The sequence below is a fragment of the Cyanistes caeruleus genome, chromosome 3, assembly GCF_971803275.1.
Source record: "Cyanistes caeruleus chromosome 3, bCyaCae1.hap1.1, whole genome shotgun sequence".
Taxonomy (NCBI): domain Eukaryota; kingdom Metazoa; phylum Chordata; class Aves; order Passeriformes; family Paridae; genus Cyanistes; species Cyanistes caeruleus.
Window position 1 is genome coordinate 5888260 of NC_141703.1, and position 12919 is coordinate 5901178.

The window sequence follows — 12919 nt, forward strand, 5'->3', positions numbered from 1 at the left end:
CACAAAGCATTTTCCAGATTCACCCACTCTGTCTAGCAGGTGGCTCCCTGGGTTTCACAGCTTGGTGTGTAAATGCATTTAACACTCCTGAAGTTTCTTTTGTAGTTTATTTTTATCTGAATACAAAGGATGAATTCCCATTTGTCTTTAAAATTCAACCACTTGGAGTGAAGAGGAGCATTTTATGTAGTCTTAGAGATGAGTAGACATTACTGATGTTTTTTCTTAATAATCAGAGACTAAGATTGGCAGCATTTTGTAATTACGTAACATTGATCTATTTTATACATTGCAAGAGGCCTATTACTGAAATAATTTTGTACTAATAGGGCTTCTGTTAGATAACTCCTTTTCTGTTTGTTATGTAAGGGCTGGTATTATAGAATTGCTGTTTGAATACCAGCACTATAATTTTAGAATAGCTTTTATGATAGAAATACCGAGTAAGCCTTGTTCCAAATATAGGCAGTTATTCCAATATCGTAATTTTTTTTTTTTTTTTCCAAATGAGGTCTCTTGATAATTGCTACTTTGAGTTTTGTTTTCATTTAAAAAATGACAATGCTTTCCTGTGCCCAGTCATAATCCATTATGTGCATTTTCTGTAATGAATGTTGTGCATTGGAGAAGTATTGATCAGCAGTCCTGGAAACTGGTGATTGAGCTTCACCTATGAAAACATTGCAAGTGCCAGTTTAGTGACTCTGAAACCCTCCTGTCATCTTTGAACTGTGTGTGTGTGTTTGTCTCTTGGGCTTTGGGGTTTATTTAGATGTTATTAAATATAACCTTATTTCTGCAATTGAGAACAGAAGCAGTGTGAGCAGTCTCAAAATGAGATTGGAGAACACAATCAGTATGGAGCCCACAGAAACTGATTATTCCTAAGCAAAGAATTTAGTTGCAAGCTGTCTCCTCCACTGACAGAGATGTAGATAGTTGTAAGACTTTTGCCTTGGAGTTGCTTGAGAAATGTGGTTGAGCTACAGGTGAGGTTGCAAAAGGTTTTACAACAGACCTGGGGACATAAGAGGGCAGGAGGATGTATTGACTTGGTGCATGGAGAGCACCTGAAATTTTCCTTTACATTTTATGAATGCTGTGGTGCTTCTATCCTGGTTTTCCACTGCACCTTTACTCACTGAACTTTCTGGAGTATGTTGTATTTAACCTGTGTGTGCTTTTACACTCAGAGGCAGCTTTTTATATTCTTATTCCACCCAGCTCTGATAAATCAGATAAAGTTCCTATTTGTCTGTAACCTTTAAATTCACAGCCTCCTTTTTTTTTTTTTTTTTTTTTTCCCCTTTTCAGCTAAATAACTCTAAGCATTGTCTGTTTCTTTGAATGTAAAAACTTTGTTGCATCTTAAGTGGTTTTGTGCTGCTTCTTTCAACTTTATTGAAATCTTTTGATGTGACTCTACCTCCAGGGCATCCAGGGTTTTAAGAAGGGCTTTGCTCTCTTTAGTGCTGTTGCTAAAGTTTAGTCAAAAAATGGGAGTGTCAGGGGCCTGTGACTACCACTTAAATTGTATTTTTGGTATTTAAGCTAGATTTTGTTTGGATTTTGTTTCTTTAGAGGCCTAACTCTGACCAGGTGAGTTATGCTGCATCTTCATAGAGGGCTGTGTTGATAAATGGGAATCACTCTTCAGTCCAGCTGTGTGGATGTGCCCTCTTTGCCTGGACTGTCCAGATTGGGGTGCAGAGCATCTGGATGGGGCTCTGAGCTTTACCACCCCATCAGCACCGTGTTCCTGCACAGGGTGTAGCTGCTGCCACCTCGTTTCTTCCCTTTCCAGGCTCCAGTTTCTCCTTTTTGTTAACCAAACTAATGGACTGTTCTTGCTCAGGCCTTCCAAAAGCCCTGATTTTGGAGCAGGGAGAAGGGAGAGGTAACACCATTGTCATCTGTTGGGTCCTGTGATGGGAGGCCCCTTTGTGCTTAAATCTAGATTTTGTTAAAATCTTTGGTCAGGTCCTGCAGAAACAAAAAGTGTCAAGTGGCCGTGCTGAGCGCACGCAGGACCACGAGAGGTCGATTGTAGCCTGGTAATTTCCTGTAAGGAGCTTACTGGATTAGAGCTTGGTTTGTCAGCAACACCACCTGACTGTAATATTTATTGAGCAGTATTACCTGTTTGAAATATTAGCCCACTTCTGCCCCGTTCATGCCTTCATTCTTGAGGGAAGAGGGGCTTTTTGAGTTCAGTGGCTTACAAAGCCACGAAGTGGAGAGGACACCCAGCTGTTTTTTCGGGCTGTTGAGCAGGCAGTTTTAGTAGCTGAAGCACTTCCAGATTTACCTCAATGTGCTTTTGTCACCATAATCCCTCCTCCATGTCAAGACTGATTCGCTTTCCTAGCCAAGACTCACACCGTGCGTTTTTGCCGTTCCATTTCTTCTCCCCCTTGTTTGTTTGTTTGTTTGTTTATTAATCAATAACAAATTAGGAAGATGTTGGTAAACCAGTCAGGTTTTTGCTTATTAGCTGGAGTCTGCGCCACGCTGATTGTCCTGGCTTTAGCCTATTACTTGTATTGGTAAGTTGGATTTTTGTACCGTGACTGTGCTGGTGGTGGCTTGTCCTTTAAAGCAGTTCCTTGGGGTGAGCTGGAGAGGGGTGGTCCTTCCTGAAGTGCTCTGGAAGGCTGATGTCTACTTACTAATGTATGGCTGGGGTAGATATCTTCCCTGGTGTGCTCTGGTGCCCTTGTTATTTGTTACAGGACTCGGTTTTGTTGCTGTTTGAGTTTTTGTGTTTTATTCAGCTGAGAGCACAGTGGCTGAGGATGCCACTTGGGCAAGATGGTGACTGTGTATTTCCATTTCTTTCTGCAAGCCCTTGTAGAGCTCTTTTACTCCTATTTTGTGCTCTTAGTGTTCTCACAGCTGTGTCCCAGCACGGAAATCAGGCTGACGGGCTCACCGTGTATTAGGGTGTTTGTGGGACACAAACATGACTTCAGCATGGAAAAGGGATGCTTCAGGCAGGTGAAAATTAAGATTCTACCCCTTGAGGGTGGGCTGGGCCTGGGAGGATGGTGGCTGGGGGCAGCAGAGCCAGGAGCCCACATCTGCCTGGGTGTTTAGACTGGGTTTGGGAAGGGTAGGAGCAGGACAGGGCTGCCCTACATTTCTGGGCTGGCCTTGTTTCTCTGTGTCTCCACATGTGTCCAAGACTTTCAGCCAAAAGAAACCTTGAAACTTTTTAGAACCTTGTCTGGAGCAAACCACAACTTTTAGAAACCAAATCTGTTGACTGGTTTTAGTGAAAAATACACATCAGCTGTAAAAGGAAAACTTGCTGGAGTTAGAATTAATATGGCTGTACCTGGAGAACTTTCCAAGGGGTGTGACATTGCTGAGAACAAGTTTTCAGCATGACACATGTGTTTGTTTGTTTGTTTGTTTGTTTTATAAGGTGGTTGAAAAACAAAATAAATTAAAACCTATGTAGAATCATCTTGGTTTTATTTTGCCAAGTATTTCCTCCAGGCAGTTATGCCTGCACTATTTACAAGCCTACGATCCTCTGTGTTTGTATGCACACACTTGTAATATTAATGAGTTTATTTACATTTAAGCTTGACAGTGATTCTCTGCAGATATGTAAACTCTCAGCTATACAGTGTGGCAGCTCAAATTAAAATGTATGCGATTACTAGTCTCTGTAGTCCTCAATATGTGCAAGAAAACAGGCATGTGTAAGTGACTTTACAATTTTAATGTTAAAATCAGGAATTCTAGAGCTTAGGGACATCTGTAGCTGTCCTGCTAAATGTTATTTTTAACAAAAGAAAGTTCATGTGATAAGCATGTACATGAACCCAGTGTTGTTTTTAATTAATTCTTCATGTCTTAACTCAATATTGGGGTGTGGTGTGTACATCTGATAGCAGGTAGATTTTGTACTGATGCAAATACAAATTCATGTGCATTATGCATGCAGCATAACATGCACACATCTCTTATAATTCTTTTTTCCCCCTTATTTTGTTCCCTCTTAAAATTCTTGACTTGAATCCAGGTCAAATCTGGTTTGCAGAAGAGATTACAATTCTGCACACAGCAGGAATTAGCTGGTATTAGGTCAGATCCTCTTCTTTGACAACCTCAGGGTTCAGGAGAAAATTAATTACATCACCTACTTGTTTGTGAAAAGAGAGCTCATTCAAACCTCTTGGTTAGATATAGATGAGACTTAATGCTAGTACCTCAGAGTATATTTTGCCTTTGTTGGTTTGGGTATTTTTAACTCTTAGTTTGTTGTTGCTTGAAGAAAGCTGGCTTTGATAAATATTTTAGTTCATTAATTTTTAACATAAGTCTGCCCTGTAGGAAGTAACTAGAAAGACTAATTATTTCCTTTTTCTTCTTAAATATGTTAGTTTGGCTGCTGCAATTCCCTTAGAATATCCTCAGACAGAGCTGGGGTGATTAAGATCAGAGATCACCAGTTCAGCAGGGAATCAACTTTGCATATTGAGAGATTAACTGGGGGTTGTTTTTTTTCCCTGTAATTCCATCAGATCTTTTGCTTTTCCTGGGTTGGAGCACCCTTATTAACTTGCTGGGCTAGATGTATTTTGGCCATTTTCTGGTCTAAATTTAGTTTGTCCTTTCTAAGGAATTCATCTAAGGAAGTGAGGGTTTTTTTCCTCTGGGACTTGTGGCACCCTCCAGGCCTGCGGTGCCCTCGCTGCATTTCTGATATAACATCACCCCAAGCCTTGGAAATCAGCGTGTCCCTGCTACTTCCCCCCAGAAAAAAACTGAGAAAGATAAGTAAGTATTTCTTGGACTTGGTGCTCGGGCAGTGGTGAAAGGGTGAGGGACCACCACAGTCTCAGAGTTACAGGCAATGGGAATAATCCAGAGGGTTCCCCCATTTCCCAGCCTCGTCTCCTGACGCAGGCTCGTTCTGATTCCAGGTGGGAATCCTCACAGGATACACTCAGCAATCTGACAGTGCAGAACCAACGTATACAGGAATTATAAGAGCATCAACATCACATTTTCTTCTTTGTCTTTGCTCACTTGTTGCCGCTTCAGAGAGTGTGTGTGGTTAAATTCTCTTCACAACATGAGACCCTAAAAGAAATGTCCTTTTTAACCAGTCAAGAAATCTCCTAGTCCATAAATAATGGATTTATCACTCTATGTAGGTTTGTCATTACTTAATATATAGGATAAACTCATAAGAATCCTCTGTACTTTTTTTGTGTGTGTTTTAATTGACCATTTCCAAACTACAAAATATTTGAAATAAACGCTTTTCCTTTCTTTTTCCCCTACTGCCAAAACTGCCTTCTGTTTCAGCTTCTGGCCACCAAAGGAACCTGGAACACTAACATGTATTTAGTGTGATTAATTGGTATACATTGTATTAGAAGTGAAGGTAATTTGACACAGTGATTCTACCTCATTCCTAGAGCAACCTTGTTGCTTGAGTGATGTGCCCAAATGCCTGAACTTGCCATGAATGCTTTGATGTTATTAATGCAGCTTAAGAGCAAAATAATTCAGAGCACAGCATTTTGGCTACTGTTGTATTTTAGGCTGCAATAAATTAATGTTTTTTTGAGAAGGGAGACCTATGCTAGACGTATAGTTTTAATGAACTATATGACTTCACAGCCTCATGTATTTACTTATTTATTTATATATATTTTTTTTGTTGCTTATTGGCTGCAATGGTGCTTTGCTCTCTCTGTTTCTAGTGTTTAAACAGTAGTTTAACATGTGATCTCTAATTCTGTCTATCTTCACTTGGATTTTATTAGCAATTCCCATAATGGTGTTTTAGGATTGAATGCATTATCTGTTATTTCAGCCACAATAAGCTGGAGGTTCCCAATCTCTGTGTGCTGGGGGGTGATTCACAGACAGTGGGGACAGGTTGTTTCCATGGGAAGCTCCTGGCCATGGGAATGGTTTGGCACTCTGGGAAGAGCAGTGTAAACACTGAACTGGTGAAATGTGAGCACTGAGCCCTGTTCCTGTCACATCAGGGTTGGGTTTGTGTTATCTGTCATCTGTGGATAATGTGCCCATAATCTAGCAGCCCGTGCTTGAAGTGTCACCGTGTTTGTGCAAAAGGCACTGTGTGCTCTGCTGCTTTATTTAGGCAGCTTAAAGTGAAGCACTGAGATGATGATAGGTGTCCTACATTGACTGAGTAGTTGTCTCTGAGATAAGTGCCTGGAGATTAAAACAGCCTCTGTCTTCCCAGCACAGCCGTAGCACCAAACCACGCAGTTTGAGGAGTGTGGAGTATATTCATCTAAATCAGGAGTTTGCAGAGAAGTTGGAGCTTTGGGCAGCATTCTCAATGTGGGTTTCAGGGGAGTTGTTTCTGTGCTGTGGCTTCTGCTTGTGGAAAATACAGAAACCTCGACTATCTAAAAGCTTGTTACCCAAAGAATTTTGTGACCATGCCCACATGCCTAAACCATGAATTTATCTGGGCTAGCATAGCATTGCTGTGTTCAAGTGTGATGAGCTGAAGAGGTTGAGCTTGGCAGATTTTTCAGCCTGCTTTGCTATGGAAATAAAATTTAGTGTTGTCCTGTTCAAATACATTCATCTGTCTCTCTCTTCAGTGATATGTTTTGAACTCATGGAGGAGTTTCCAGACACACTTGGCTGGCTGGCAAGTGTCTGTGAGGGTGTCTCCAAAGTAACTGGAATTCTACAAGTTTCATGGAAGCAGCCAGGGAGAGGAGAAGGGGGATGCTAAGAACCTGTTATGACAAAGTTGGATGTTCTTTGCTATCCATGTCTCTACATGGATGTGAGCACTGTCAGCACTAAAAACCAAGTTCATAAGGAGCCAGGCTTTTGGAACTACATGCTAAATTCCTTTCTCTGGCAGGCAGCTCTCTAAGCTACTTAAGCTCTTCTCTACAACCAGAGCAATTGTTATCCGAGAACTAAACAGAGATTCCTATATATGGGTCTGAGTTGGAGGTTAGATAAAACATGAGATAATAAAGGCTGGAGGAAAGGCTGGAGGAGCAGCTATCCACACTGCACAGGCTGTTTTTTCCTTTTGAACACAAACCTCAGGGACTTGGCTGATCCAGCTCCATGCAGTGGTTGCTGTGCCACAGACCTCTGGTCCAGAGTTCCCGTTCCCCTGAGGATGTGCAGCAGCACAGTTCCCCTGGCACTTGGTCCCCCGTGGCTGATTTGGTTGCCCTTTGCAAACAAATGTTGTCAGACTGTGATGTGAGAGAGATGTGATTCAGTACTCTGAAATCTGGGAGACACCATGAGAGAGACCCATCATTTTAATGCTAGCAAAGAGATTAAGAGGAGTGAAACAAATGTTGTAAGTAATACTTAAACTTAGGTCTGTCTTAAGACGGACAAATGTGTTTCAAATCACATCATAAATTTAGCTGTTAGAGTTAGAAATGAATCTGTGGCTGAGTTACTGTACTGCAGCTGGGATGTGGTTAGTTTTAAAGGAGGGGTGAAATGCTTGTAAGAGTAGCCATGACAAGGTAAAGCTCATTGCAGGCTGCAAAAAACACCTGGGAACTGGAGTGAAAACTCAGGTAGTTTGGACTAAATTATTATTGTTCCATGTGCAATGCCTGCTGTCCTGTAGAGCCCACTGCTGACATTTCAAGGAGAGAGGTCTCAGGATGGCTTCACATGGTCAAATGAGAGATTTCAGCATCTCTTTTTCTGTGGAGATTGTCGTTGTGGGCTTGTCATTAAAAAAAACCTAAACAAACAACATAGAAAATAGTTGCATGGGTGTGATTTGAGTATGAGGCAGCTTTCAGCCAAACTTATTTCAGAAACAGGTTGGTTTGCTCAGGGCTTTGTCCAGTTGGATTTTGAAAATGTCCAAGAGTGGCATTCCCTTGGCCTTGTTGCACTCAACTTGTTGCAGTGCTGAACCACTGTTCTTGTGCTGTTAACACAGCTGGCACTAATATAAATTGGTGTCTTCTTTTAAAGACTTAAACTTACTAGTTTATGTCCAAAAGTGAGTGATGAGTCACTTTTTCCAGAGGTGGCTGCATGGGAATGGCCATTTGAAAATGCAAACATCTGAAGTTTGGTAGACTTTGAAATTGAAATAAACCTGGAAGAAGCCTGTGGGTTTTCTTTTTTGGTGGCCCTTTTTTGCCTGGAGAGACTCAAACCAATGAAGGTGTCCATGGTTTGTCCTTGTCTGTGTGAAGTGCTGATTTTTCATCCTGCACTAGGAGTGTGCCAGGGAAACACGCTGTCAGCAGCTGGAGTCACTCCCTTTCTCCTGTTTGTCCTATAGTTCGAAATAAATATTCATCTGTAATTGTTTGAAGATGCTTTCCCTCAGATCCCTGTCATACATGTATCCTTTTTGCTTTTACACAGTCCAATACATTTATAAAACCAGAAGGTGAAAGCAAAACTTTGACACATGTAGCAAAGAGCATAAAATTCTCATAGGAACTGTCATCCAGGGAAGGATTGAGGAGACCAAATGTGTACATGGGAGCAGGTAGGATGACAAAAATGAATACAGTAACACAGAGGAGAGTGAGAAACTTTGCAGAGAAAACTAACTAGAAATGATGGTATGAAATGTCAGGAAAAAAAAGAAATAACTCTTAAAATATAATAGCCTTGTTCAAAACTTCTTTAGCAGAAAACATGAGTGGAGAAGTGGCTTGTAATATCAGAAAAAATTTATGGGTACTTGAGTTCTTGTGAAATTACTGTAGAAATAAAACTTGTAAACCATTAAGATACTGTTTTGTATCTGGAGTTCAGAAATAGCATCAAATGCACTTTACTAAAGAGACCTTTCTGCTTGGTGCATGTATTGCCATGGTGAGGGGAGAATTAAAAACAAATCATTTGTTCTCCAGAGATCAATAATAGAAGCTACAACTCTGAAAGTAGATGTTTACGTGGAGAAGGAGATGAAGCAAAGATATTTTAGGTTTACTACACTCTTGATATGTCTGGGAAGTTTTTGGATTAGCTGGAGATTGCTTTGCTCCTCTGGTGGGATCAGGTCTGGTGGAAGGAAGCTGATGAACGGGCAGAGCTGCCCTGGAACAGGGCAGAGCTGTGTGTGGATGGATGCAGCTTCCTTCTGTGCTCAGTGGGTTGGGAAACAAGTAGCCCAGTTCAGAGGGGTTTTTTCTGGCAATTAGTAATCTTGTCTGACTAAATCCAAGTGTTATAGTGGTTATGGTTTTATTACTATATGGTAATTAATGCCATGTCTCTGTGGAATGATAGTAACTAGCATCAGATTGATGTCAGGACATCAGATTGTCATTTTACTCTGTGGATTCAGCAAGTAGAGGAAAAAGTGAAGTCAGGGAGGTTTCTTCTGACGTATAAATAATTCCTGTAGTTGCATGTAGTGAGGGGAAGGAAATAACATGCTAAATATTCTGGCATGGAGGTGGAGAGTGCTGGGTGGAAGGTGGAGTGATGGATTATTCATGTAGTGGATTCAGGGGGGAGCATGGTCTGTACTCCTCAGTTTCTCAGTTCTTAAGCTATGTTCATTTATCTTCCCCTTTCTCTTCCACCTGAGCAATTGTGAATCAGGTTTGGGCCCCTTGCTCCACAGGGGTGTGGGGAAGCTGCTGTTTTGCAGGTTTGGCTGTGCCTGTGCACTCCTTGGATTTAATTTACTGCTGATATTGGAAGTGGCAGCCCCACAGGTCAGGTTTTCTGTTCAGCAGATGTGAGGCTCACTTTGGGAATTGTTCCTCCATCCAGGGGAGTGGCTCCAGGGCACACCTGGGGCTGTGCACTCTGGTCTTTGGGGGAAACCATACACTCATCTAGAAACAGGCAACATTTTCTAAAAGATTCCTTTCTATATAATATTTCACTTCTTTAAAGCCTTTATATTAGCTTTGTGGTGTTACAAAGTTTATTGGGGCAACCTGGGGGAAAAAAATTCCAGTTTCATTTACTGTGTCTAATTAAATTACTGCATTCCAGTTTGTCTGGTTTCTCCATAGCTCTGCTCTGGCCACTTGCTGTCAGTGAAACTCTGTCTTCAATGAGGGTGGAGAAACTCTGAAATTTTTGCAACCTAGGAGTTGTACAAAGCAGAGCAGGTGACTCAGGAAAGGGCACTTCAACAAATCTGCTGTCGAATTGAGAATCCCTGCATAAGAAATACAGAAATGCTGAAGTTTCTCCCTGAAATAGTTGTTTTTCAGCCTGGTTTGATTGATCTTTTTGGAGTTTGTGTTTTTTAACAAAGAAAACTTTTTTTTACCAGATTAAACTTCAGAATTTTGAGCATGAGAGGTTCAATTACCAGATACAAGGCAGATGTTAATCTCAAATTAGAAATGAGGAGTCAAAGGGATGACATATTATCTAAGCATGTTACTCTTGAACTATTTGTTAGTGTTTTCCCCACAGTGTTCAATTAATGCTTAAAAAGTGTCACTATCAGAGTCTAGACATAAATCTGACTAAATCCTGTTTTATGGTGCCAGTTGTAATTGCGGTAGCTTCCGATTTTTGGATTCATAAAAATGCATTTTCACCCATGCAGTCAAGCTTTTCATCTTAATAACTTCAGGAAGAATGAAAGGCTTTGGAAATATATTGAATTACTGTGAAAATCCACTCTGGATAGTATTCTTCTCACTAAAGAGCAGCCACAGCCAGAATATAAGGGAGAAAACAAGGCCTAAATGCCAAGGAAAGTCTGGCTGCTTTAAAATTCAGAGACCTCATTTTCTCCCACCTGCTTTTTATTCAGAGATTGCAAGAGACTTTTTTTTTTTTTTCAACTCCCAGTTGGGTTTTCAACTTTGAATGAACTAGTTGAAATGAAGGAAATACTCACTACACCTGCTAGCTCTATCAGAAGCCGAAGTAATTAAGGCAAAAAGTCTTTCTTTGCAAGAGAAATGGAAAATGCTTACATTTGAGGGGGAAAATGTCAGTATCAGCATTTGCTCCATGGGAAAGGCTGAAAATAATAGAGCTGCTAGATGCAGAATGTGATTTCCTGGTGGCGAAATCTTGACATGATTTGCAGTCAGGTGGTGCAAAAGTCCTGAGTTCTCCAAATTAAAAATGTGCCCATTTTTCAGCTATATGAGAAGAACTTGCAGAGGTAACTTACAGCTCCAACTGCTTCTGTGAAATAGCATGTTTGTAAGTTTTAGTCTCAGTCCTCTTTCATCATTTTAAGCAGATAGAATTTGTTTTGTCTTTTTTTAGTGCCTGGTATGTTGTGTTGTTTTGGTTTTTAATCAAACTAAAATTCTGGGTTGTATTTTTGACTCACAAGTATGTAGTTTATTGTTGGTTTTGCCCACCTTCATGTCAAGTGGAGGGGGGAGGCTGTAGCTCTTCCTGGCCTGTCACAGCCATGGGAATTGTGTCAGGACCCAGCCTGATCAGGGTTTCACAACATTCAAGGTGTTGGTGCAGAAATTACAGTGACCTGCATGGGGAACAAAAGTGGAGAAACCAAATATGTGTCACATTTTTAGCACTGGAGAAGTTAAGCTCAAGGCAGGAGTCTGTTCCAGTTGAGAACTGGGAAGAATTGCTTCCTTTTGTCTGTCCTTTTTGCAAGAGTATGTCTAAAATGTTAAAATGTTCACTTTAACTTTCTTACAACTCTGTATTGGTTAGCCTACGCATTGACTTAACAGGAGAAAATTCAACTGGCAGCAATCACTTTTGTGGGGAGGGAAGAGATTTGATGCTCTTGCCACATTGCCTGTAAAAAAAACCAAACACATTAATGTCTGTCCAAATGCAGACTCTGTCAGAGATTTGTGGGATTGCTGATGCAGTGTAGCATTTACATAGGTGTTCAGACTGCAGCAGGATGGAATAAATAATGAGCTGATTCCAGAAGAGCATTGATTATGGTCAGTCCAGCCTTGTTTCATTACTCTTCAATCATCAGATCTGTCCTCTCCTGGTTTCCACTTCCCACACTTTTCTGATTACAGTGCTGATTTTCTACAGATCATTTTTTCCCAAATACCAGCATAACTATTGGGTTAAAATGAAGTTCCTTCAGGTCTACAATTCCTGTCCTGGAAATTGCTGGACCCCTCAGCATGTTGGTCTATCTATGTGTATTCTGACATATAAACAAAGTGATTTTCAAATCCAGGGATTTCTGCCCTAGTAGTGGGCCCTGCCTTTGGCTGAGGGGCATTCTCTGGTGCTATCTGCAAGGCCTCCAGAGTACCCATACTGTGAGCACTAAACATGGCTAAAATTGGTCATCCCCTGCATCCTGCTCCTTCCAGGGAGATAAATTGCCTCCTGCTCCCTCCATAAACCTCAAAGCCACATCAGTGTGGTGCTGAGCACAAACTGGTCAGTCATGGCTTAGCTGCAGAGAGCACGAGCAAGTGGACAATCAGCAGGTTTCTCTGGGGGTGTGTTTTACATCTGCAACATCCTAAAGCTGTGTTGGCATTAAGGAAGGGATTTCCCATGCCTTGGGTATAACTTTGGGAGTAGGAAGCATGCAAAAACTCTGTGCTTATTGGAGATTTGTTGGCTTATTTTTCACAAGGAGCAGTCAAAACTGCTTAAATGATTTGTGGTGCTGGTGGTGATTTTGTTCACTGCAAGTGCAGCATTAAATGATGTGTGAGGAGCTGCTGGGCTGTGCAGGGAGCTCCAGCTGGCTCCTGGCTCTCCCAGGTATCCCTCCCTTCCTGTACAGGGTTAAAGGGATGCACTGTCTTTGCCAAAGGTGCTCTGCTTGCTTCTCCAGCCAAGATTTTCAGCTGGAATACCCTGTAGAGCTCCTGTGCCCCTGGCATAAGGAGGATGTGGAGCTGTTGGGGTGAGTCCAGAGGCCACAAAGTTCATAGGACTGGAGCACCTTCCTTATGGAGCCAGGATGAGAGAGTTGGGGCTGTTCAACCTAGGGTAGAGAAGG

The 12919-nt window shown here is 41.4% G+C and overlaps 1 long non-coding RNA gene across 2 annotated transcripts in view; it reads right to left on the reverse strand.

Moving 5' to 3' along the window:
- Positions 1 to 7268: 7268 nt before the first annotated feature.
- LOC111927278 (uncharacterized) overlaps positions 7269 to 12919 on the reverse strand; it is a 48663-nt gene continuing 43012 nt past the window's right edge. For both annotated transcript variants that reach the window (XR_015284046.1, XR_015284045.1), the window contains exons 5-6: positions 11322 to 11449; positions 7269 to 10147 (exon numbers count right to left, since the gene is read on the reverse strand). This is a non-coding gene — a long non-coding RNA (uncharacterized LOC111927278). The remainder of the gene's footprint in view (positions 10148 to 11321; positions 11450 to 12919) is intronic.